The sequence below is a fragment of the Dama dama genome, chromosome X (genome assembly GCF_033118175.1).
Source record: "Dama dama isolate Ldn47 chromosome X, ASM3311817v1, whole genome shotgun sequence".
Taxonomy (NCBI): domain Eukaryota; kingdom Metazoa; phylum Chordata; class Mammalia; order Artiodactyla; family Cervidae; genus Dama; species Dama dama.
The window spans coordinates 156,688,989-156,715,920 of NC_083714.1; the positions used below are offsets into that span (position 1 = coordinate 156,688,989).

A 26,932-nucleotide genomic window follows, 5' to 3' on the forward strand; every position below is an offset into this window, starting at 1 on the left:
TCGATGCAATCTCAAAAATGACAGAATAATCTCTGTTCATTTCCAAGGTGAACCATTCAATATCACAGTAATCCAAGTCTATGCCCCGACCAATAAGGCTGAAGAAGCTGAAATTGAATGGTTCTATGAAGACCTACAAGAACTTCAAGAACTAACATCCAAAAAAGTTGTCCTTTTCATTAAATGGGACTGGAATGCAAAAGTAGGAAATCAAGAAATACCTGGAGTAACAGGCAAATTTGGCCTTGGAGTACAGAATGAAGCAGGGCAAACCCTAATAGAGTTTTGCCAAAAGAATACATTCATCATAGCAAACACCCTCTTCCAACAACATAAGAGATGACTACACATGGACATCACCAGATGGTTAATACCGAAATCAGATTGATTATATTCTTTGCAGCCAAAGATGGAGAAACTCTATACAGTCAACAAAAAGAGGACTGGGAGCTGACTGTGGCTCAGACCATGAACTCCTTATTGCCAAATTCAGACTTAAAGAGAAGAAAATAGGAAAAACCACTAGACCATTCAGATATGACCTAAATCAAAACCCTTATGACTATATAGTGGAAGTGACAAATAGATTCAAGGGATTATATGTGCTAGACAGACTGCCTGAATAACTATGCATGGAGCTTTGTGACATTGTAAAGGAGGCAGTGATCAAGACCATCCCCAAGAAAAAGAAATGCAAAATGGAAAAATAGATGTCTGAGGAGGCCTTACAAATAGCTCTGAAGAGAAGACATGTGAAAGGCAAAGAGAAAAAGAGAAATATACCCATTTGAATGCAGAGTTCCAAAGAAGAACCAGGAGAGATAAGAAAGCCTTTCTCAGTGATCAGTGCAAAGAAATAGAGGGAAACAATAGAATGGGAAAGATTAGAGATCTCTTCAAGAAAATCAGAGATACCAAGGGAACATTTCATGCAAAGATGGGCACAATAACGGACAGGAATGGTAGGGACTTAACAGAAGCAGAAGATATTAAGAAGAGGTGGCAAGAGTACACAGAAGAACTGTACAAAAAAGATCTTCATCACCCAGATAATCACGATAGTGTGATCACTCACCTAGAGCCAGACATCCTGGAATGTGAAATCAAGTGGGCCTTAGGAAGCATCACTATGAACAAAGCTAGTGGATGTGATGGAATTCCAGTTGAGCTATTTCAAATCTTAAAAGATGATGCTGTGAATGTGCTGCGCTCAATGTTCCAGCCAATTTATAAAACTTAGGAGTGGCCACAGGACTGGAAAGGTCAGTTTTCATTCCAATCCCAAAGAAAGACAATGCCAAAGAATGCTCAAACCACGGTACAACTGCACTCATCTCACATGCTGGCAAAGTAATGCTCACAATTCTCCAAGTCAGGCTTCAACAGAGCTTGAACCATGAACTTCCAAGATGTTCAAGCTGGATTGAGAGAAGGCAGAGGAACCAGAGTTGATATTGTCAATAACCATTGGATCATCAAAAAAGCAAGAGAATTTCAGAAAAATATTTACTTCTGCTTTATTGATTATGCCAAAACTTTTGACTGTGTGTATTACAACAAAGTATGGAAAATTCTTCAAGAGGTGGGAATACCAGACCACCTGACCTGCCTCCTGAGAAATCTGTACGCAGGTGAGGAAGCAACAGTTATAACTGGATATGGAATAACAGACTGGTTCCAATTAGGAAAAGGAGTACGTCAAGGCTGTATATTGTCACCGTGGTTATTTAACTTATATGCAGAGTACATCATGAGAAATGCTGGACTGGATGAAGCACAAGCTGCAGTTGAGATTGATGGGAGAAATATTAATAACCTCAGATATGCAGATGACAGCATCCTTATGGCAGAAAGTGAAGAAGAACTAAAGAACCTCTTGATGAAAGTGAAAGAGGAGAGTGAAAAAATTGGCTTAAAACTCAACATTCAGAAAACTAAGATCATGGCAGCTGGTCCCATCACTTCATGGCAAGTAGATGGGAAACAGTGGAAACAGTGGCTGACTTCATATTTTGGGGCTCCTAAATCACTGCAGATGGTGAGTGCAGCCATGAAATTCAAAGACGCTTGCTCCTTGGAAGATAAGAAAGGAAAGAAAAGAAAAGAATACCTAAATGGCGTATTGAAAAGCAGAGACATTACTTTGCTAACAACAGTCCATCTAGTCAAAACTATGCTTTTTCAGGTATTATGGCTGTGCGAGTTGGACTATAGAGTAGTCATGTATGGATGTAAGAATTGGACTATAAAGAAAGCTGAGAGCTGAAGAATTGATGCTTTTGAACTGTGGTGTTGGAGAAGACTCTTGAGAGTCCCTTGCACAGTACTGAGATCCAGCCAGTCATCCTAAAGGAAGTCAGTCCTGAATATCCATGGGAAGGACTGATGCTAAAGCTGAAACTCCCATACTTTGGCCACCTGATGTGAGGAAGTGACTCATTGGAAAAGACCCTGATGCTGGGAATGATTGAAGGTGGGAGGAGAAAGGGGTGACAGAGGATGAGATGGTTGGATGGCATCACTGACTCCATGGACATGAGTTTGAGCAAACTGCAGGATGTGGTGGTGGACAGTGAGGCCTGATATGCTGCAGTCGATGGGGTCACATAGAGTCAGACATGACTGAACGACTTAACTGATGGTTTGGGTAGAAGAATTCATATGGTTAAAGTTAGGCATAAGGCAAAGATAGGTTCAAGGATAAGTACAGAACCTGAGGATGTGGCTAGTCATAGGGCTTCTTTAATAAATAGTTTGACTGCATCGCCAATAGTTTGGAGTAGGCTGTATGGCCCTACAACATTTGGGCCTTTTCAGAATTGTGTATAGCCTAGAACTTTTCATTCTACTAGTGGTACGAATACTATAGATAGGAGGATGGGCTTCACTTTCACTTTTCACTTTCATGCATTGGAGAAGGAAATGGCAACCCACTCCTGTGTTATTGCTGAAGCATCCCAGGGACGGAGGAGCCTGGTGGGTTGCCGTCTATGAGGTTGCACAGAGTCGGACACGACTGAAGCGACTTAGCAGCAGCAGCAGCAGCAGAGGCACGGGGTCATACAAAACAGGTCCACGCCCCCCCGGCCCCGCTTTCTCACATCCACGCCCCCGTGCCCTGCATCCCCACATCCACACAGTGCAAGCCAGCAGTCTGCCTCCTCTTTCCAGTCAGTCTTTGGGATTCGCTGAGGTGTTTTGGCCCTGGGGAAGGAAATGGCAACCCACTCCAGGATTCTTGCCTGGAACATCCCATGGACTGAGGGGCCTGGTGGGCTACAGTCCATGGGGTCGCAAAGAGTCGGACACAGCTGAGCGACTGAGGTGTTATACAAAATTGCCTGTGGTGCCGCTGTGTTTGCATCTGCCATCCACACCATCATCCAATGAGCATGAAGGATATAGTCCCTGCTGCTTCTCAGCCAGTAAGTCATTGGAAGAGATTATTAGTGGTAACAAGAATTAGTATTGTAACAAGGAAAAGGAGTGTTTGAAGAATCAGTAAATGTTGGGGTCTGAGTGAATGGATCATATTGAGAAGTCTATAGTTGATCATATGACAAATAGGGCCACCAGCACACATTATTAAGAAATAATCTATTTTAGAACTGAATGATAGCTTAAGGGTTTGTAGTGTGATTCAGTGCCAGTTTGAGATAATTATCTCTTGGTCTGTATACATGAATATTATTGTTGGAACTAAGCTAATGGTGAAGGCATATGAGATAATCTTACATATAGAGGGTATGTGGTGGTTTTATAAATGTTAGTGCTTGTTATTATGATCGATGATATAAATAGTGAGGCCAGACTGAAAGAGGAAATTTAATTTATTACTTTTATTTGGAGTTGCAACAAATATGTGGTTCCTAACACCAATGGGAAAAATTTTGAAAAAGCTATGCTGTTAGTCAAGGGAGTAGAAAATCAGCAATTCTTATCTACTTCTGTGGTAAATAAGAAGGTATTGTCTTCTCTTCCTAGATTCACAATCAAGATTTTTTTTTTCTTTTTCTAAATTATATATACATATAAGGGGCCTAGGATGATTTTTTGGTTTAAGGATAGGAGTAGAAGAGGTAGGATGGGTAATGATATGAGAGCATTTTCTCATGTAAAAGATGGAGAGATACTGTTTATGTGGTGTGTGTATTTGCCTCACTGTGTTGCAATAAGTATATATAAAGAGTATAGGGCAGAAATTACCATATGAATTCCTATTAAAATAATTGCAATGTTTGATCACGAGAAGGATGTTACTACAAATAGCTCTCCACTCAAGTTAATAGTTGGGGGTAGAGCTAGGTTTGTTTAACTTGCTGGTAATCATCAGGTTGCTATTAGTAGGAGGAACATTTGTAGGCTTTAGGCTAGGATTATTGCTTGGCGATGGACCTGGTAATTTGATTTTGCCAGGGAGAACAATACAGAGGATGTAAGACTATGGGCATTGACTAGGGCTGTGGCTCCTATACAACTTCAAGGTGTTTGGGTAAGGATAGCAAAGTGCTATGTGGCTGACAGAAGAGTATGCAGTGAGTGATTTTAGGTCTGTCTGGCATAAGCAAATGGAGCTGGTTATAATTATGCCTCATAAGGACAATAGAATGAGTGGATACCCTATGAAGTCTGTTAGTGGGTTTCAAATTATTGTAATTCATAATTCATAGTATACCACAACATCCAAAGTTTAATAGTGCTGGCAGCATAGCCAGAACTCTGAAGCCTGCAATAGGGGTCTCTTCATGTGCGTTAGGTAGTCAAAGGTGGAGGCCATAAGATTGTATTTTTACTGTAAAGGCAATTATTCATACTAACCGTATGAAACCATTTTATCAAGAGTTGGATACTGATTGGGCTCAGCATTAGACTATTTTAAGGTCCTATTGTATTTTGAATGTAGACAAGTATTCCGAAGAGGGGGAGAGAACTTACTAGGGTATAAAATGAATAGAGACCTGCATTAAGGTGTTCTGCTTGATTTCCTCTTTGGGTAATGATAATGAGTGTTGAAACTAGTGTTGCTCCAAATAGAATATATAAAAGAATTAATTTTATGGCAGTAAATGTTATAATTAAAGTAATTATAGTATGACTAGCAGTGATAATATTTTTTTTTCTGGTAGAGATTCTTTTAATATGAGGTGTTGACTATTAGCATAAGGGGTCATAACCATGTAGTTCAAATCAATGGTGGCGTCCATAGGGAGTGGGAGAAAACAATTGAGAAATTGAGGCTGTTATCATTGACTAAGGAGGAGTAGGCTTATGAGTCTAATTAGTAGGCTATGTGTCGTGGTGTTAATTCAGATTAGCCTGGTGATCAGGTTAGTGGTATTGTTGCTGACCAAAATCTTGGCCTTCTCTGCCTGCTGAAGCTGAATAAAAGAACATGGAGACTGAGTCTGGAGGAAATAGAAAGCTGGCTTCAATTCTCAGTCGGCAGAGAGGGGAACCCAGCAGGCTCATGCCTCAAGGCTTTGCCTGCCCCCCTGCAGAAGTCTAGGGGCTCATAGAAGGAAGGGCTCACAGTTAGGAGGCAGTATGATAAACAAAGGGGATGGGCCTTTGAATTCTTCCTCTTGCATTTATTCACAGTCGCATCAGTTCAGTCCAGTTGCTCAGTCATGCCTGACTGATAATGGGAAAGACTGAAGGCAGGAGGAGAAGGGGACGACAAAGGATGAGATGGTTGGATGGCCTCAGCGACTCAATGGACATGGGTTTGAGTAAACTCCAGGAGTTGGTGATGGACAGGGAGGCCTGGTGTGCTGCAGTCCATGGGGTCGCAAAGAGTCGGACACTACTGAGCGACTGAACTGAATTGAAACCACTCCACTAGATTCTTCCAAGTGTGTAGCCCAGAGCGTTCTGCCTGAGGGAGCTGAGATCGCACAGGTAAAACGTGTAACAGCTCACAGGGTGCTCAGGACTGTGGAACTGACAGCCCTTCCTGGGCAGCCACGACCCTGAGCAGTGATGAGAGCCTCGCCCCCTCGTGGTCCCAGGGAGAAGGAAGCTGGTCGGCCTGCCGGCCGGTCCGAGCCACTACTGGGAGGTCCCTGTCTACCCTGACCACTGGAGCGGCCCAGGGGCCACTCTCTCAGGCCCCACCGAGCCCCTGCCCCACACCCGTCTGGAGTGTCCTTCCAGGCCGTCGTGACGGGAATCTGTGGTGGGAACTCAGCAGAAAGGGCGTGAGGGCAGCCGGGACCTTCCTTCACTGGGACGTGACTTCGCCAGGTACACTGAGGTCATGCAGGTGGCGGGGAGTCCGTTTCCGATGGTGGTCTGTGCTGAGAAGGACACAGGACTCGGGGAGGCAGGGGCTGACGGGCGGCGAGTTCAGAGAGGCGCCTTCTTGGAGGAGGGGGCATGCTCAGACAGAACTGCATCTGGGCCCGGAGCTCCAGCAGGGCTGGCCGGCGGGTGAGGAGGGCAAGGCCGGGGCTCAGCCCCAGAAGTGGTGCATCTGGCCTCTGGTAGAGTTTCTGTCCCCAAGGACTGGGGTTATTGTCTGTCTCCTCACGGCTGTCCCGTGCCTGGAACACGACCTGGCCAGAGGCAGGTGCTAAGCAAATATCTGTGAATGAGTGGACGGTCCGAGTGTGGAGATGCACAGGACAGGCGGCGTCAGGCTGCAGAGTGGGGCTTAAGTAGATTAGGAGGTCGAGACGGGAGAGAGGCGTACAGGGTTTCTGAGTCCGGACTCCCAGCCCCCTTGGGCTCGGCTCCACCCAAGCCCATCTCTTCCCCAGACACTCTGTTTTCTACGGTACATTCCCTCTGGCCTTCACTCACCTGCGTGTCCTGCCCTGCATGACTTAAAAGCGGCTCCAAGTCTTCCTCCCACCTGTGCCTGAAGCCTCTTTATGTTTAAGCTGGGGGATCCAAAGGGCGCCCCCTGAGATGGGGCCCCTTCCCTGCCCGGGGAAGTGTGCACCTTGTCTGTGCCGTGGGCTCTGCTCTCTGCAGTTGTCTGCCTGTTCGGGTCTCTGCCTGACCCAGGGCCAGGAATATTCATGGGTTGGTATGTCCCCGCTGAGTCTAGCAATCCGCCAGGCTGAGTCCTGCTGGCCTGCATCACGACACTGCCATTTGCTGGTGACTCGTGGCCCACCCTGGAGCACCACTGACAAGGTGCCCACTGGTCTCAGCTGGACCTCGCTATTGGGCCGGGAGCCATATGGTCAGTGCTGCTGGTGCGTGTGGGCATGGTTGCCATCACAAGCCTTCTCCTTGGGGCTCAGCTGCTGAGCCGTCAGGGCGGGTGCAGAATGTGCTGCAGACTGGCACTGGGGGTCAGTGCTGGGCCTCAGCCAGAGAGTGGAGGCTCCAAAGTGGGGGCCTGCCCTCCATTAGGACACTTTTTGGCCTCCTGGGCTCTGTTTTGTCCGACCTTTGAGGAACGGGCGGAGCTGCTTCGCTCATCCTGGCCCACCCGCTCCAGAGCTGCCCTCACAGACCTCCCCTGCATTGGGATCTGACCAGTACACTCCTGGTCCCAGCACCAAGCCAGGGCATCCAAGGCCTGTCAGTTAAGGGGTCCGGGGAAGCAGAGCCGCTTTGTTTTGAGCTGGAGGGGGAGTCGTGTGGGTAGAGTTGTCATTTCCTCCAGCGACACTTGTGGCTTACGGCTCCCAGGGCTCCCAGCCAGCCTGTGGGCCGCCGTGGGATCCCGTCTCCTGTCGGCCCCTCTTCTGACAGGTTGGTCCATGTTCGGACTGCTCGGGACTTGGTGCTCCTGGTTTAAGGGTCTGCTGTAATTGGCTAGTGTCTGTTCTTTTTTTTTTTTTTCTTTTTTAGTCAGTTTTTTTTTTTTTTTTTTTTTTTTTTTTTGAAGTATAGCTGGTTTACAATGTGTAAATTTCTGCTGCACGGGTCAGCAATACACTTCTGCACATATACATTCTTTTTAAAAATATTCTTTTATAGTTTATCATTGGACACTGAATATTGTTCTCCGCTATGCAGCAGGGTCTTCTTTATCCATTCTACTTATAAAAGCTACATCTGCTGACCCAGCCCCCCACTTTGGCCCTCCACCACTCCCTCCTCCTCGGAGAGCGCCAGTCTGTTCCCTCTGTCCCCGAGTCCATTTCTGTTTTGTGTCTGTGTGCTCGGGCGCTCAGTTGTGTCTGACTCTTGTGACCGCATGGACTGTAGCCCACCAACTCTGTTACAGACCTCTCAGAAGCCATCCATTGGGTGAGTGCAGGCTCGTGGTCACTCTGATCTGTCACAGACCTGTCAGAATCTGTGCACTGGGTGAATTCATGCTTGTGTCACTCTGGTCTGTCACAGACCTGTCAGAAGCCATCTGCTAGGTGAATGCATGCTTGTGGTCACTCTGGTCTGTCACAAACCTTTCAGAAGCCATCCGCTGTGTGAATGCATGCTTGTGGTCACTGTGCTCTGTTACAGACCTCTCAGAAGCCATCCATTGGGTAAGTGCAGGCTCGTGGTCACTCTGATCTGTCACAGACCTGTCAGAATCTGTGCACTGGGTGAATTCATGCTTGTGTCACTCTGGTCTGTCACAGACCTGTCAGAAGCCATCTGCAAGGTGAATGCAGGCTTGTGGACACTCTGGTCTGTCAAAGACCTCTCAGAGGCTGTCTGCTGTGAGTACAGGCTCATGTTGCTTTAGTCTGTCACAGACCTCTCAGAAGCCATCTGCTGGGTGAATGAGGGCTCCTGGTCACTGTGGTCTGTCACAGACCTGTCAGAAGCCATTTGCTAGGTGAATGCATGCTTGTGGTCACTCTGGTCCATCACAGACATATCAGAGGCCATCCCCTGTGTGAGTGTAGGCTCGGGGTCACTCTGGTCTGTCACAGACCTATCAGATGCCATCCACTGGATAAATGCACGATTGTGGTCTCTCTGGTCTGTCACAGACCTCTCAGAGGCTGTCTGTTGTGAGTACAGCTCATGGTTGCTTTAGTCTGTCACGGACCTCTCGGAAGCCATCTGCTGGGTGAATGTGGGCTCCTGGTCACTCTGGTGCACAGTTTCCACAGGGCTGCCGAGGGGCACTGTGTGGCTGCCCCAGCTGGGGGTCACTTATTGCACTCTTGCTGCCTCCCAAGCTATGTCTGGAGAAGGCTAATCCCAATGAGAAGCTACTTTCAGACTTCAGCTCACATCCCAGGAATTAGTCTTCTAGCCTAAGCAGGTCACTCGGGGCTTCCTGTGTTAGTGCTCACATCTCAAACCCCTAGAGAGTGGGCTGGTTCTGGGGGCACATGTACTCTGCTGCTAAAAGTGACATTAGACTGTGCTTCCAGCGATTGGCCACAAAGGGTGATGGAAGAAAGTCTGCCCTACCTGCTCGGAGGCACTGTGCCCCCAGCCTCTGCCTTCTCCCCACTCAGGTACGGAATGTGGGAGAGCAGAAGGGGGAACCTGGGTCCCCAGTGAGACCCTCTCAGCAGAACTGGGCCTGGGTCAGGCTTGGAGGGTGTGACAGAGAGTTTGCTGGAGAGGAGGCCACATTTAGAGGGACTCCTGAAGTGTAGGTTTCAGGGCTACATAGCAGCTAAGTGCAGAGCCCAGTGGGTGAGCTGACAGCTTGGATCCTGCAGGCTGAACACTGAGCCCTGAACGTTGGAAGATTGTCTGGAGTCACAGGATGTGCTTGCTGTCTCTGCTGAGATGATCTCAATGGGGACCCAGGTTCCCCCTCCTACTCTCTATAAGCTATAAAACTAAAGCCATTTCTCATGGTGAACCCTGAGGAAACTCAGGAAAGAAACAAATACCTGCTTTCCAGTAGCCATCAGGCTGCAGCCACTCCCCATGGTCATCCCTGGGGAAATTCAGGAAGGAGAAGACACAATGCTGGTCCCAGGTGTTAAGGTGTGTATCAACGGGGATGATTTCAGTGAGATGGCTGGTGCATCTTCCCACACATGGAAAAGGGCTAAACTCCTTAACTTTTGATGCTGTCCCCTGGTTTTGAAGTCCAAAAAATTTGTACTGAATAAAACAACTATCAACACCTGTAATATAATATTATTATGTCTATACATAAGAAGTAGAGACTTTCCAAAGAACAACAAAGACAAATCTCTACATTCAGAACATTGGCACCAGTGGTGGGCACTCCCCAAAAGATGCAACTAGTGGGGCAATAAGAACACTCATCACCCCTTTTCCCAAAAGATTGTGGAATGGATGCTGACACTGGAGAATTGTTACAGGGAAGAACAAAATCTGACTCCATGTTGAATGTTTTACTTTAACCTTTGCTTCCTCTTGGTCTGTTTGCTACAGGGATGCTGTCCATACATAATGGCCTGCCCCAGGAAACCCCGCCCCTCTGCCTCTGTCCAGGACCTGTCCACCTGTGGATGGCTACAGCAGGGAGAAAGTAACACATCTCCTCCTGAGACTGGTCATTCCAGGAGAAGTTTGCCAAATTACTGGCCTTTTTACTGTATTTCCTCAACTCCCAGCTCTGTGTTCTATAAAAGACACTGGCATCCAGACCCTGACAAGATGGTTTCTTGGAGATATTAGTCTGCTATCTTCTCAGTCTTCTGGCTTTCCAAGTAAAGTCATATTCCTTGCCTCAGCACCTTGCCTCCAATTTATTGGCCTGTTGTGAGGCATGCAGAGTGAGCCTGGACTTGCTAACAATCCCACATGACTTGCAGTCAAAAAATCAAAACATAAAATGGAATCAATATTGTAAGAGATTCAATAAAGACTCTGAAAATGGACCATATAAAAAGATCTGAAACCAAAAACCAGAAGGAACTCAGTGGTTGTCTGAAATATTTAGAAAGCAGTTAGTACCCCTCTTGCCCATATCCCCTGAAGCCACAGTAGACAGTTAGGCCCTGTCCATTCAGGACACCCTCTCCAGACCCCCGCTGGAGGTGCTCTGCCCCAGTGCTCACCTGGGTCTCAGGAGTAGAAGAAACACAACCTAGGGGATCTCCTCTCTGTCCAGGGGAGCATCACACCAGCCACCCTGTCTCCCTGCCCATAATAAATAAGGAGGGTTGTCAGCACCTGGGTGAGTGACGCTGTTGGCACCGGAAATGCCTTGTCCTTGCGAGATTTGGTGTGAAGACCACAAAGAAGGGGAACCAGCAAAGAAGGTTCCAGGGAGCAGTGAACCCCTCTTCACAGGGACCCTGTGAGACTTAAGACTCACTCTGCCCACCCTGTTCTGACTTTTGGGAACTGGCTTTTGCCATTCTCTGGGCAGGAGTTGGGAAGGTCAACAGGGTCTCTCTTCCACCTCCTGAGACCCAGGTGGGCACTGGGGGCATCAGCCCTCCATCTGGGCTCCAGAGAGGGGGTCCTGAGTGCACATGGCCTAACCGGTCAGTGAGGCCGGCCCTCGTCCACAGTGCACTGACCTGCTGCAGGGTCTCAGGTTGCCTGGCATCCAGCTCGCCCATCGCCAACCCCAGCTTGGTGTCTTGGGGACCCCTCACTGGCGGGCACCCAGGAGGTAAAAGCTGCATGCCCAGTGAGAAGCAGGAGAAGCTGGTAGGGCAGGGGTCCAGCATGCAGTGTCCAAGGCCCCTCTGCTCCCCCAGGAACACCCAGCCCCGCCTGCCGTGGGCTTTCTCCTCTTCAATATGTGTCTTTGTGGCTGATGTTGCCAAACACCTTCCCCTGGGAGAGAAGGCACCATGACCGTGGAAGGGGTGGAGGTGAGGAGGTGCTGTAGCCCTAAACCCAGAGAGCTTCAGAACTAACTCCCCTGAGCCCTGAACATACTGCCTGTTACATCTGTACCAACAGAGGCCGAGATCCAGGCAGATTCTCTGTGGAAATATTTTTCTGTCCAATAAGAGAGGACTTGTTAAACCACAGCTGAACCCTGAGACGTGGGATGTGCTGTAACTGTGGAGACTGCAGGGAAGGTGTTTGAGAGGCTTCTTCCCGGGCGGCTCCCTGAGGCCCCTGGAGTTACTGGGCCCAGAGGTGGAGCACTCGCGCTCCTCTCCTTGCTGCAGGCCAGACGGTGCCCCCAACCACACAGCCCTACTCCTCCACCTCCCTGAGTTCAACAGAAACCCCCTTGTCACGAGGCCAAAGTGCAGTCTTCTTGGTGAGCAGAGCTGAGGCCGGTTGCAAGGTGGGTGGAGGCTGAAAGCTTCTTTGTAGAGGAAAAACACAGACATGTGTTCCCGTGTGTGGTGGACTCATGTTGCAGTAATTGGTGTTCCCCACACATTTATGGGTGGGTTTTAGTTTCTGTATTTTCTAATTTTTTTTTTTTTTTTAAACAGGTGCATATTATGAGAAAATTTTTGCAATCAACCATGAGCACTTGCAAAATAAGATCTTATTTTTTTTTCCTTTTCCCGTGCTGTGTGTGCATCTGCCCTGCTCACAGCGCACCCCGGGGTCCATCAGACTTCACTCATGAAAGGGAAGTGTAAGGACGAACTTTTACATGGTTAAGAATTTGAAGGTCGCAACAGTGTTGCCCAGAGTGAACGGGCACAGGTACGAGGCCCATGCATAGAGAAGCCACGATGTGGGCTTCAAGGACCCTCCGTGTGGTGGTGGGATGGGGGCGGACAGGGATTTCCTGCAAATGCGGCTCCAGGCTCTGTTCTCGGCAGGGGGACGACTGTGGGCACTACCTGTCTGTGGATGGGCCCTGGGGCTGCCCAGCTCTGCAGGAACGGCAGGGGTGGGAAGGGAGGTCGGCCTCCCTTAGCACCCCTGACCTCACACCCCGTCATCAGGGCAGCCCAGTGCCTAAACAGCCCCTTCCTCGTATAGCTCTGAAGACCTGGAAGTTGTGGGAGCTGAGGGACATGCAGAAAACAAAATTCTGTAAAGAAATTATCCTTCTGTTAAAAAATAAAAAAGATTAAAGAAAAAACACAAAGGACAGCAAAGGCGGGGCTGGCGTTCTCAGCCAGCCTCTGCCAGATTCCACCTGTGTTTACGCGTCAGATCAAAATGCTGGTGCTCCCACCCCGTATCACAGATGAGAATAGAGACACAGAGAGGTTGAGCATCTTGCCCCAGCTCACATAGCTGCTGAGGGCAGGGCTGAGAACTGAACTCCTGTGGTCGACTCTGGAGTCTAGATGCTGTGATGACCCTGAGGAAGCGGCAGAGACCAGATGGCCCATGCTGAGCCAGACACACACGCACACACACACACGTGCACGTGGCCTTCACCTTTGCGGCTACAGAAGTCACAGGGAACCAGATGGCCACCAGGAGAGGCCAAAGGAGAGTCGCGGTCTATAAGGAGGAGAAGCCACATTTCCCAGGAGGCTGGGGAATCCCTTTCCTGGTGAGCCTGTCTCAAACCCTGGATTCCTCTCCCTGGACCCAGGAACTGAGTGTCCAGTGACCTAACTGACTTGGCTACAGAATGATGCCTTCCCAGGGGTTCAGGTATGACTGGACCCCACTACTATCAGTGATAAGGGGGGAATGAGTACATAGTCTGGTCTTCAGACTTCTTTGGAGACAAAATTTCTTAGAAGAGGAGTACTAAAAAACCACGAAGGCAATTGGCATGAATATCTCCAGAACAGTTAAGAAACCCTCTGCTGTTTATCTACCTCCTCTCCTGTCACGAAAGTGGAAGGTCTATTTACCAAGTAATTCTGTGCTTATCACACTCTTTCTTTAAAATATTTATTATATATTTATTAATTCAGCTGTGCTCTGTCTTAGTTGCAGCCTGTGGGAGCTAGTTCCCCAATCAGGTATTGAACGTGGGTCTCTGCATTGGAGTCTTGGCAACTGGACCACATGGGAAGTCTCTTCTCTTACTCTTGTGGACAGTAATGGGTCTTAGACCTCCTCTGAGGTCCCCTTAGAGCTGAGGCATGGGGTGGCTGCAGTAATCCTCCTGTGGCTAAGGTGTGGTTTGTTGGTCATGACAAACTCACACTCCCTACAAACATAGGGCTTCTCCTCTGTGTATGTCCTCTTGTGTCTGATGAGGACGGGCTTCTGACTGAAGTTTTGCCCACACTCCCTGCAAACATAGGGCTTCTGCCCTGTGTGTGTCCTCTGGAGTGTTTTGAGGACGGGCTTCTGAGTGAAGTTTCACCCACACTCCCCGCAAATATAGGGCTTCTCGCCTGTGTGTGTCCTCTGGTGTCTGATGAGGACGGGCTTCTGACTGAAGATTTGCCTGCACTCCCTGCAAAAATAGGGCTTCTCCCCTGTGTGTGTCCTCCTGTTGGTGATGAGGACGGACTTGTGACTGAAGCTTTGCCCACACTCCGCACAAACATAGGGCTTCTCCCCTGTGTGTGTCCTCTGGTGTCTGATGAGGAAGGACTTCTGACTGAAGCTTCGCACACACTCCCCACAAACATAGGGCTTCTCCCGTGTGTGTGTGCTCTGGTGTCTGATGTGGTTGAAGTTCTTACTGAAGCTTTGCCCACACTCCCCGCAAACATAGGGCTTCTCCCCTGTGTGTGTCCTCTTGTGGGTGATGAGGACGGACTTGTGACTGAAGCTTTGCCCACACTCCCCGCAAACATAGGGCTTGTCCCCTGTGTGTGTCCTCTGGTGTCTGATGAGGACGGACTTCTGACTGAAGCTTCGTCCACACTCCCCGCAAACATAGGGCTTCTCCCCTGTGTGTGTGCTCTGGTGTCTGATGTGGTTGAAGTTCTTACTGAAGCTTCGCCCACACTCCCCGCAAACATAGGGCTTCTTCCCTGTGTGTGTCCTCTCGTGTGTGCTGAGACTTGACCTGTCCTTGGAGCCTTGCCCACACTCTCCGTACGTGAACCTCATGATCCCCGAGACCTCTGCCCCCGTGAGCAATGTGACTGTGTCCTCTAGATTCAGTTTCTGGCTTGTGCTGGGCTCGTCTTTCATCCTTTCATGCTCCCCAGAACCCCCCATTTTTGCTCTGGGTGAGTAGGCAGAGACCCTTGAAATCCTCTTCAGCCTTACACTTTTCAGCAAAGGTTGGGCCTGTCCTTGGCCTCCTGACCCTCAGGTTTGTTGTTCGGGCTGTGTGGATCTGAATATCGCTGATTATGATTGCCTGGGCAGGGATCCTCGGGTTGGAGGAGGTCTCTCTCAGATGGTCTCAGGAGGGTCTGAGAGGGGTGACTGCGTTGGGTGTGTTGGCTGAGGAATTTCTGACTGGAGAAGGCCAGAGAGCAGGAGGCACATGGGTGGATCTTGGGCTTCGGTTCTGCTGAAAGAGGAAGCTTTTGGTCAGGTAGGTGGTTTGCCATGGTCAGGCCCTCCCCACTAATCATCTAAGTGTTAACAGTGCAACGACTTGTCTCCCATCGAGTGTGTCTTTATAGTCCACTTTTCCATTCCACTCTTATTCTCTACATCTACAGAAATCCAGGAAGCTTGTGTCAGGGGCCTTTTCTATATATCACCCAGATAGGGACCTTCCAGCAGCATCAGAGGCAGTGTCTCTCCTGATAGAGATGGATCTGCAGGGGCTTTCCCTGTGTGTAATTATCTGAAAAGTCACATACAGTGGCCACAGATGTTTTACCCCACTGAGCGATAAGACTTGATGACTTAGGTGGAATCTCCTCAGAGGCTCACTGTGAGGGGAAAAGGTATATTAAGTTAGGGGTGCCTGGCCTGGAGCTCTCTGCATATGGGAGGCAGCACAGGGGGTGGTTACAGCAGGTGTGGGTAAATCTGACTTTGTGGCTTCTTGTTCAAAGAGCAGCCTTTGTGCCGATCTCTGCAGGAAGTGGGTTTGAGACTGGATGAGACCGAGCGGCCCAGGTCCCACTGACCACAGGTCTCTGGCTCCTGCTGCCCCAATTGGTTCAGAAATTGCTCCTCTCTCAGTTTCCCATAAATCATAAAATAAAGGCATATCCTTTCTCAAGCCTCAGCAGTATTCATACCTCATTTATTTCATTCAGGCTTAATCCACTTAACGTGCACTAGGAAGCCCTCTTTAAAAATACACCGCCAGCCAGTTTCTTCACTCCCAAGCATCTTCAGACAGGCCACTCTCCCCTCATGTCTGGCAATGAACTGACCTCTGAGGGAACTCCACGCTGCTGTCTCTTCCCAAAAGTAAACCAAAGCATCGTCTTAGCATAGAGAACATGCCGCTTGCAGCTGAAAGCCTCGCGGTTGTTCTGTGTCACCCAGGAAGGCCCCTGAGGCCTGCACGTGGACACAGGCCCTGAGGCTTCCGTGTCCTGTCCAGCCTCCTTCCTCGCCATCAGTGTTTCCTCCTGCAACCCCTGGCATAGCCTCTCTTCCCGGCCCTGGGGCTGAGGCACTCGCTGCTCACCTGCCTAGAATGCTTTCCCTGCAGGTGTTATCTCTGCAGAGACCCTGCCGCACTGTCCTGCACCACACCCCACCCTCTGCTCACGCTGACCCAAGGCACGCTCCCTGCGCTGGTTTTCCTCAGAGCACCAGCCCCTGTCTGATATGAAGCCCCTGCTGCCCCAGGGCAGTGGTTCTGTCTGTTTCGGTGTGTGGAGCCCCGTCTGGCACAGAGCGTGAACTCACATGACAACAGACTGGACAGTAACTGAATGCACATCACTGTACATGTGTGCACCCCAATGTTCATCACAGCACTGTTTATAATAGCCAGGACATGGAAGCAACCTAGATGCCCATCATCAGACGAATGGATAAGGAAGCTGTGGTACATATATACCATGGAATATTACTCAGCCATTAAAAAGAATTCATCTGAATCAGTTCTAATGAGATGGATGAAACTGGAGCCCATTATACAGAGTGAAATAAGCCAGAAAGATAAAGACCATTACAGTATACTAACACATATATATGGAATTTAGAAAGATGAAATGATAACCCTATATGCAAAACAGAAAAAGAGACACAGATGTATAGAACAGAATTTTGGACTCTGTGGGAGAAGGCGAGGGTGGGATGTTTCAAGAGAACAGCTTTGAAACATGTATATTATCGAGGGTGAAACAGATCAGCAGCCCAGGCTGGATGCATGAGACAAGGGCTCAGGCCGGGTGCAAAGGGAAGACCCAGAGGGATCTGGTGTAGAGAGAGGTGGGAGGGGGTATCGGGATGGGGAATACATGTAAATCCATGGCTAATTCATGTCAATGTATGACAAAAACCACCATAATATTGTAAAGTAATTAGCCTCCAACTAATAAAAATAAATGAAATAAATAAGTTAATTAATTAATTAAAAAAATACTGATGACTAAGGAATTCCACTTACTTTCTTTAAATTGGCAGATGTCATTCATAAATTTCCTAGTGTGACTCTTAAAATTTCTTTGCCCTATAAATATTTTAAAATAAAATATCTTTATTGTAGTTTAAAAAAAAATATTCGGAGGAATTAAGGAAGAAAGAGGTAAATGGCAGAGAGCTGGTAGGTGCTAGAAAACTTGCCTTTTGCTCCTAATCCTTTCAGCAGAAGGTGAACTTGCATATTATTTTGGATGAAATATTAAAAATTAGAACTAGTATTTTTACTATGAAAATTTTTCATAACAATCATATGAAAAGAATCAAATTCTGAGGCATTTGAATTGTAACTCACCTGACTTTGGATTGTATTGTCCTCTGCTTCGAAATCGGACCATGGAGGCTTCCAGGATGAGGTGGGGTGCTGGAAGAGGGGTGATGCTCACCTCTCCCGGCCTCAAGCTCACTCTTCCCCCTGCTGTTCCACTTGATGCCAAGGTCCTGACCATACTCGTATCCGTACCAGACCAGCAGCTCACAGCTCGGCCTGACCACCTGGCAGGTTCGGTAGAAGATCTGCCCGTGATCGTGGAAGGCCACCAGGTTCTGCTCCTCGTCGTCCCGGGCACAGTTCACATACCTGGGGTCAAGACCAGAAAAGGGAAAGAAACCTCAGGTGATGAGTGCCCTCCACCCTCCGACCATGCCCAGCTCCTTGCCTGCCGCCTCTGGGCCCGCCCTTCATGTGGACCTCCTGTTCACACCTTAGACCAGGCCATGTGAATTCCCATGCTTTTCTTTCCTTACCTAATTAGCCATTTTCCAGAGCCCAGTTCCAGACTCACCTCCCCCTGGACTGTCCCTGAGGCTGGTGACCTCCAGCTTCTCTAAACTCTGAATTAAGTTCTCTTTCATTCACAGGACTTTGTGCTCCTTTGCTAATACACAGCACTCAGCACTCAGCCCAGCCTGCCTCCTCTCCTGAGGCTTTCTCCCAACTCCCCACGTGTATCCAGGGTCCTATTCGCTTGCCCACCCCCTCCACGGAAACTTGGAGAGAACTCTGATATAGCTTGAGACACGGAACACTAATCGTTTGTTCACTGTCTGCCTGCCCTGATGAAAGGAGAGGCTCTCAGAGAATCGCCCTGCTCAGGGCCATGCTGACCCCCATTCCTTCTGAGGCCTCAGGGCCCACTTCTCACAGGAACCAAGCCTGAGGAGGTTTTCGGAAGAGACAAGGTCTCCTGTGTTAGGTTATCCTGGCACTGTGCAGTTACTCAAAGATAGAGGAAATAAGGTTACTGCTCCTAAAATCAATTGGCTAATGTCTGTTTGCAGTATGTTCTCCAAAAGGACATGGGTTGTGTGATCTGCTTCAGTAACGAAGTTCACTGTCTAAACCGAAACATAAAGTGCGTGGTAAGTGTCCATTAAGTCAGTTAAAGTGTCCCTCGTGAATCTAGACTCCTCAAGTTGTTTTCAAGCCCACCAGTTTTATTCAGCATATAGACTTGTATCTTGACGGCACATACCATATTTTTATTTCCTTCTTTCTAGTGTCTTTTGAAATGAAAGAGCATGATATGGAGGGAAAAGAGGAAGGAAGATGTGAAAGCTGTTGAGGGAGCCGGGTTGAGAAGGAAAGGGGCGTGGGATGGAGGGAGTCTCAATGTCTACACAAGCAGACTCGCTGCACTCACCTCATCCAGTTGGCCCAAGACGTGTCCTTTCCATCCACATACTCGTAGCAGTTCCTTGCTTTGGTGATCTGAGTGTCAGAGAAAGAGATGCAAGCTTTCCTCTTTCTTTTCTTTTTCTTTTTGGTAGGAAGCAATAGAAGAGCTATTTCCCTCTGTAGTCATTGATGCTTTTCAGCCTACATGGATTCACCTGCCATCGGACCACACTGTAAGCCCTTACTCATCATTCCGAGTCTGAGTCTCTTGGTTCATTGAAGGCAAGGGCTCCACAAGGGAGGAGTCACTTCTATGTGTCTCTACACTGTGGTCCCACCTTTCTTCTGAACTTTAGATAGAAGTCTAGTGAGTGTCTGTACACTGTGTTCCCACCTCTCCTCTGACCTTTAGACAGAGGTCTTGAGTGTTTGTACACTGTGGTCCCAGCTCCCTTCTGACCTTTAGATAGAGGTCCTGAGTGTCTGTACACTGTGTTCCCACCTCTCCTCTGACGTTTAGACAGAGGTCCTGAGTGTTTGTACACTGTGGTCCTAGCTCTCTTCTGACCTTTAGATAGAGGTCCTGAGTGTCTGTACACTGTGGTGCCACCTCTCCTCTGACCTTTAGAAAGAGGTCCTGAGTGTCTGTACACTGTAGTCCCACCTCTCCTCTGACCTTTAGAAAGAGGTCCTGAGTGTCTGTACACTGTAGTCCCACCTCTCTTCTGACCTTTAGATAGAAGTCCTGTGAGTGTGTACCAAGGTGTTCCCATCTCTCTTCTGACCTTTAGATGGAAGTCCTGAGTGTCTGTACACCATGGTCCCACCTCCCCAATGACCCTTAGATAGAGGTCCTAGGTGTCTGTACACTGTGGTCCCACCTCTGCTCTGATCTTTAGATAGAGGTCCTGAATGTCTGTACACTGTGGTCCCACCTCTGCTCTGATCTTTAGATAGAGGTCCTGAGTGTCTCTACACTGTGGTCTCACCTCTCCTCTCATCTGTAGATGGAGTTCCTGAGTGTCTGTACACTGTGGTCTCAGCTTTCTTCTGACCTTTAGATTGAGGTCCTGAGTGTCTGTATACTGTGTTCCCACCGCTCCTCTGACCTTTAGATAGAGGTCCTGTGTGTCTGTACACTGTGGTCCCACTGCTCCTCTGACCTTTAAATAGAAGCCCTGTGAGTGTGTACCAAGGTATCCCCACCTCTCCTCTGACCTTTAGATAGAAGTCCTGTGAGTGTGTATCAAGGTATTCCGACCTCTCCTCTGACCTTTAGAGGGAAGTCCTGTGTTCACTCCCAGGGCACACAGTACCCAGGCTGACTGTCGTTGCCGACCATGTTATCACCATCTGCATCCTCGCATGTAGACATGAAGTACCCCCCACCGCATACAAGCCATTAGAGGCCAGAGGACAGGGAAACGGGTGCTTCTCACCAGCCAGGCGTATCCACTCTTGGCGGCCTCTTCATCGTCTGTGATCCGGCCTTCTTAGGGGCCAAAGTGTAGGCCCAGCGGCAGATCAGACGCCTCGTTCCACACCCCAAGCCCAGCGTCAGGGATGCCTGACAGCCTGATGCTTAACCCAGGGGGCAGCATGAGGGCTGAGCGGTTGGCATGCCCCTTTTCCACTGCACAGTCCTTTACAAAGGTTGGGGGCCCATGGGCAGCACAGCTGTCAACGAAGAAGGTCTGACAGTCCACACAATCTGGAGGTGAGAACAGGGATGAGAGGAGGTATAGTGATGTTGCTGGTTGTAACACCCTTCAGAAAGGACTGGGGCATTCATGGCATTTGGCCTCGATCCTGCACCTCAAGTCATAGAGGAAGGGGATGCCCGGGGGACCAAATGGTGAGGTGAGGTTACAGGACCAAGGCCTTATTAGCCCCTTCTCCATGAGTGGGCCAGCAGGGTCACTCACAGAGGTAGTCATCATCCTGCGGCTCCCTGACCTCTTGGTACATGTGGCCCTTTCTTTCTGGTAGACTGTACCTCCTCACTCCAGTCTCCTTTCTTTTGAGTTCTAAGATGGAGAACAGAAGCTAAGCAAGGCTGGTGGGTTCTGGGGAGTTAGTCCCTGTTTTATCAGAAAGTGTGAGTTCTCCTACCTGTCCATCTATACACTTTGTTAAAACTTTCTTACATGTATTTTTCAAACTTTTATTTTTGTAATTTTATGCTGTAATGTTTCATTATTTATTTCTTGGCCACACTGCATGGCTTGTGGGATCTTAGTTCTTGACCAGGAATGGAACCCACCCCTCCTGCAGTGGAAGCGTGGAGCCTTAACCACTTCACCCCCAGGAAGTCTTTTCTCTATATTTTGTTTCTTCTCTCTTTAACTACTGGTTCAGGAGACTGAGGCTCCACTGACCACAGATGCCCAGTTCAGTGATAGCTTCCTGCACTTCCCATTAGTAGATTTAACTTCCCAATCTTCTTACTTAGGAAATAGTTCACCGACACATCTACTCAGAAAATATATGTTAAGGGCACATGATATGTAGGGCACTGAGCAGAGGTCTGGGCTAAACACTAACAAAGCTTGGTTCGCATTATCACAGCTGGATTTATTGAACTACTTGTAGGGGTCATACTTTTGCATTTAAAGTAAGGCTTTCAAGCACCGTATGAGTTATGTATCCTTATCCTCACTTTATAGATAGCAATCATGACATCAGTAATATATAAGATTTTCCCAAAGCCCCAGTGCTAACTTCATGTCTCTGATCAGTCCAGCTTAAACACCTGCCTATCCAAAGTCCATGCCACACACCTAGGCCATACTTATTAGTTTCTCTACAGGGATTAAAAGAACTAATTAGAGGAACCCCCCAAAATTTCTCTTACCGATTTTGTCTAGGGTGCTGTCCAGGGGTCCTTGCTTTTCTGTGATGGGGCACTGGTTTCTGAGCCTGCTTGGAGCCACTTGTCTTCAGTGATTTTGCTGCTCCTGGCACTTCCTTCAAACTAGATTTCTTACTTAATGGTGCCCTGGACATTCTCTTCCATATGAGTAAAAGACAACAACAACAACAACAAAGACAACATGAATTTCTTTAGTTCTTTAGGACTTTATGAAGTGTTTTCACATGTATGACTTTAGTTAATACTTTGACAATTCTTGGAAATACCTGATTTGGGGGGGGGGGGGGAGTCTGAACACTGGAGTGTAAAAAAAGGACCTAGGTCGATAGTGAATCAAAACTAGAATTCATATCTTAAAGTTCTTCCCCTGCAACTTTCTGCATAAAAGTGAAAGGAAGGCAGGGAGAATAGCTGGAAATCAGGGAAAGAAGAGGCTAAGGTCTCGTAGAGAGATCCGGGGAGTTTCTATTAATTAGTGGCCCTTTGATGGATGAGGAAGTATGGAAAATTACAGAGGGGACAAAACACATCTGGAAAATAAGGTGACAAAGCAGTGAGATTAAGAAGAGAAAAGACGATCGGCAGAAACACATTTAGACAATAAAGAAAATGAGATGAAAGTTGCAGGTTGCCATGTCCTAGAGACAATGTTTGGAATTGAAGTAGCTGGTCTCATCAGTTCTCCTTGAACAAGGCTGTATGACTAGCTGGTTCTCCTCAGTTTCCTGATCCATTAATTGGTATACAGGCTAATTCTTAATATTATAGTGGACATGAAATTTAATAACCTTCAACAAATTGTTGTGTGAGGTATTTAATACAGTAGGAAGGTGAGTGTACATCCCTGGTATCAATTTATTCCCTAAACTGCCAGTATATTTCAAGTGTTGCTCACAGATACTATCTATATCATTCTTTGACCTTTCTACCTCTAGATGAATGCTCAAATTCACAAAACATTCAGGGGCCTCTCAGGGGCTTTGAGCTGGGCCTGGACTTCTGAGAAATAATGATTGTGGGCTAGGCTCTTAAACCTCACAACACAGGGGCAGGCTAAGCAAATGATTCCAAACAGGAGAGTTGCCTATTAGAGCTCAGAGGAAGGAGTTGTTACTCCCTCCTACAGGAATGAGCATTTGAAATGATGCCCAGATAATGAGTTTCTACTCAAAAGCAGGTAATCTATGTGAAGTCCTTCTGTTATTTGCTTATTTGTTGATTTTCAGTCATAAACCTGAGGCTTCTCAGGGTGGCGAGTTGCTTCCTCTTATTGGAGTAGGAGGCTCTGAGGTAGGGATCCTGTATCCTTCTTCATCTTGGACTGTCCACTCTACAAACTGCCCAGCATGTCTTTAAGCTTCTTCATCTTGGACTGTCCACTCTACAAACTGCCCAGCATGTCCTTAAGCTTCCCTTAGTCAGATGTCTTAGCATATCCTTCCCTAGCATAGCACAAAAGAACTGAGGTTGAAAGCATCTCTCAGATGAATGATATAAAAATGTATGAATAAGCTTCATAGAACTATGGAAGTATTAATCAGTGTGTAAGGGGTTTAGAGAACGTGCATTGGTTTAGATTGCACTACCAGTGTACTGTGATCTCAGGCATATAATCAAATGTTTTTCACCTCATTTTTTGGATCTATAATGGTGATAGCTATATACCTACCTATAGGTACTGTAGGATTTATTTAAGGTTTAAGTAAGTTTATTCACATAAAATGCTTAAAGTCTGAAATATTATGAAAATAATGTAACAACAGAACCGCCCACTACTGTTGTTCTTACTAACTATAAAGATGATGATGATATCAGACAGTGTGCTAAAGATCCAGGGCAGGAAAGTAGCCATCTCCAGGATCTGAGTTTTCTCCTGTTCTCACCTGTGACTGGATCCATGTGGAGGATGCTTTGGCAACAGGATTTGGGAAATACTCACCTTCTCGTGTTTACTGTGCTCCACTCTGAAGGCCATCGAGGAAGGTTTACCTAAAAAATGGTGAGAATCAGTGTTTTGGTTGGTAAATATTTCCAAACTCTGGGTATTCTAACTAAGGAGGCATAAATCTAAGCCAGAGAGTGACAAAGACAATGATTACCAAAGGAGGAATGGAAGATGATTTCTGTATCATCAACTTCTATGCTTCTACTGGGAGCATTACATAATTTTCTTAAAATTAAAAAAAAAAAAAAAATGAAACTTCATCTGTGCCTCATCTGATGTTCATAGAGTATCTAATAAATTTAGTAGCTTTTCATGACAAAAGTACTCATCAATGTAGAAATATGAGGAAGTTACTGCAATATAATAAAGGTCACATATTGAAAGTCTACCTCTAACATCCTAGTCATCAGTAAAAAGCTGAAAAATTCTACGATCAAGAAAAACAGGCAAGCATGCCTGATATCTACATTTCTGTTCACCATAATATTAGAACTCCTAGCCAGGGCTTTAGGTTAGAAATGGAAACAAAAGGCTTCCATTTGGAAAGAAAGAAGTAAAATTATGTCTGTTCACAGGGGTATGGTTTTATATGCAGAAATATCTTTAAATCCACACACACACAAATCCTGCACAGAAAGTTGCATGGTACAAAATCAACATTCAAATATCTTTCCGTGCATGAAGATTGACCATTCCAGAAAGGAAAGTAATCCTATTTATTTTTTATTTTCTTAAAGCTATACTGAACAGCTAAATTAAAAAAACAATATATTTCTCTTTATTTATTTGTTTGCGCCAGGTCTTTGTTGTGGCATGTGGGATATAATTCCCTGACTAGGGACTGAACCCAAGTTCTCTGCATTGGGAGTGTGGAGTCTTAGCCACTGGACAAATAATCTTATTTATAATAGCATTGAAAAGAATGAAGTAATTACAAGTAAACTTAAGGATATGAAAGACTTATATGTTGAAAACTACAAAATATTGCTGAAAGGAATCTGACATAAATAAATAGATAGGTGTCTCGTGATTATGGATTTGGAGACTTAATATTATTAAGCTGTTCAAACTACCCAAAGCAATTTAAAGATTCAATACAATTCTTATTAAAATTCCAATGGAAATTTTTTCAGATATAGAAAATCCATCCAACAGTTAACACGGAATCTCAGAACACCCCAAATAGGCAAAAGAATCTTAGAAAGAACAGCAAAGCTGGAAGCCTCTGATTTCAGAACATACTACAAAGGTACAGGAACCAAAAGAGTGTGGATTTGACAAAAAATGTATGCTTAGTCGCTCAATTTTCTTGACTTTTTGCGACGTTTTGGACTGCAGCCCACCAGGCTCCTCTGTCCAGGGGATTTATCAGGCAAGAACACTGGACAGGGTTGCCATTTCCTTCTTCAGGGGATTTTCTTAACCCATAGATTGAACCCGAATCTCCTGGGTCTCCTGCATTGAAGGCAGATTCTGCACCTGCTGAGCCACTGAGGAAGCTGGTTGGCATAAAGACAGACATGTCAATCAATGGAACAGAATAGACAGCCAGAAATAAACTCTTGGATACATGGTCTAATGATCTTCATTTAGGGTGTCAAGATAATGGGGAAAGTTTAATCCCTGTAATGAATGGTGCTGGGGAAACAAAATAATCATATGCAAAATAATGAGCATCTTACATCTTGAAGAAAAATCAATTCAGAATGGGTTAAAGACCTAAATGCAAGACTTGATAAGACTCTTAGAAGACAACAAGGGTGAAGCTTCAGGACATTGAAACAGCAATGATTTCTTAGATATGGTACCAAGTGCACAAGTATTAGTAACAAAGTAAAAATAGACGAATGAGATTAATCTTAAAACATCTCTGCAGCAAAGGACACTGAACAGAGTTGAAAAGGCCACCTATAAGATGGTAGAAAATATTTGTAAAATATGCATCTCATAAGGGGTTAACAAGCATACACTAGTATGAAGGCGACCCTTAAGCCAGGAAGACAACCTGTTGGACCATGATGGCATCTTGATGTCAAATTTCCATGCTCTAGCATTGTAAGGAAACAAATTTCTCTGGTTTAAGGAATGAAGTCTGCTTTGTTATGGCAGTCTGAGCTGACTAACAGTGAGAGAAGGAATTGAATAGACATTTCTCCAGAGAAAATACACAAATGGCCAACAAACATAAGAAAAGATGCTCAATATTACTAATCAATAGGGAAATGCAAATTGAAACCTTCTGTGATGGGCAATATATCTAAGAAGACAATAGCGAGTTTGGTAAGGATATGGAGAAATTGGAACCCTTATACACTATTGCTGGCAATGTAAAATGTTGCAAGCTTTCTAGAAAACAGTATGGAGTTTCCACAGAAAGTTAGAACTGCTGTATGATCTAGCAATCCCACTCAAGAGTGTATTTCCATAAAGAATTGAAAGCAAGTTATTGAATAAATAGTGGGCACATGTATGGTCCTTGCCACTTTATTCTCAATGGGCAAGATGTGTAAGCAACCTAAATGTTCACTGGTGGATAAAAGATAAAGATTATATATAAGATATGTTATAGCTCTTATATCCACATGCACACAACTGAATGTTTTGAAGCATTAAAAAAGATTTCTGTCATATGCTCCGTCATGGATGGGCCTTGATGATATTATACTAAGTGAAATGAACCAATCAAACAAGACAAATCTTGCCCGATTCCACTTCGATGAGGTATCTAAATTAATCAAATCCATGGAAACAGAAAATAAAATCGTGGTTGCCAAGGCCTGTGAGGAGGAAGGATTGGAGAATTGTCACTCAGTGGGTTAGGGCTTCAGTCACACAAGATGTAACATTTCTACAGATTTGTTGTACATCAACGTGGATATATATCCCCGGTGGCTCAGCGGTAAAAAATCCACCTGCAATGCAGGAGATGCCACAGATGCAGGCCCAATCCCTGGGTTGGTAAGATAACCTGGAGCAGGAGATGGCAACCCCCTCCAGGATCCTTGCCTAGAGAATCCCATGGACAGAGGAGCCTGGTGGGCTACAGTCTATGGGTACGCACAGTCAGACATGACTGAGCCATTAGCACTATGGCCACTAACACTAACGTGCACATAGTTAGCAACAGTGTGCCATACACTCAGAAATTGTTCAAAAGGTAAATAAAGACGTGCAGGCGTATGGTGAACCAAGGTGTATGTATTCCCTATGATGAATCTCTCCTTATGTCAAAACCTTTGCAGACAACCAAATGTTTGGTTTTCATATCCCTTTCCCTAGTTTTAAT

General features: G+C 46.5%; 1 pseudogene; it reads right to left on the reverse strand.

Annotated features, from left to right (window-relative positions):
* Nucleotides 1-7,190: 7,190 nt before the first annotated feature.
* LOC133052974 (histone-lysine N-methyltransferase PRDM9-like) overlaps nucleotides 7,191-26,932 on the reverse strand; it is a 46,434-nt pseudogene continuing 26,692 nt past the window's right edge.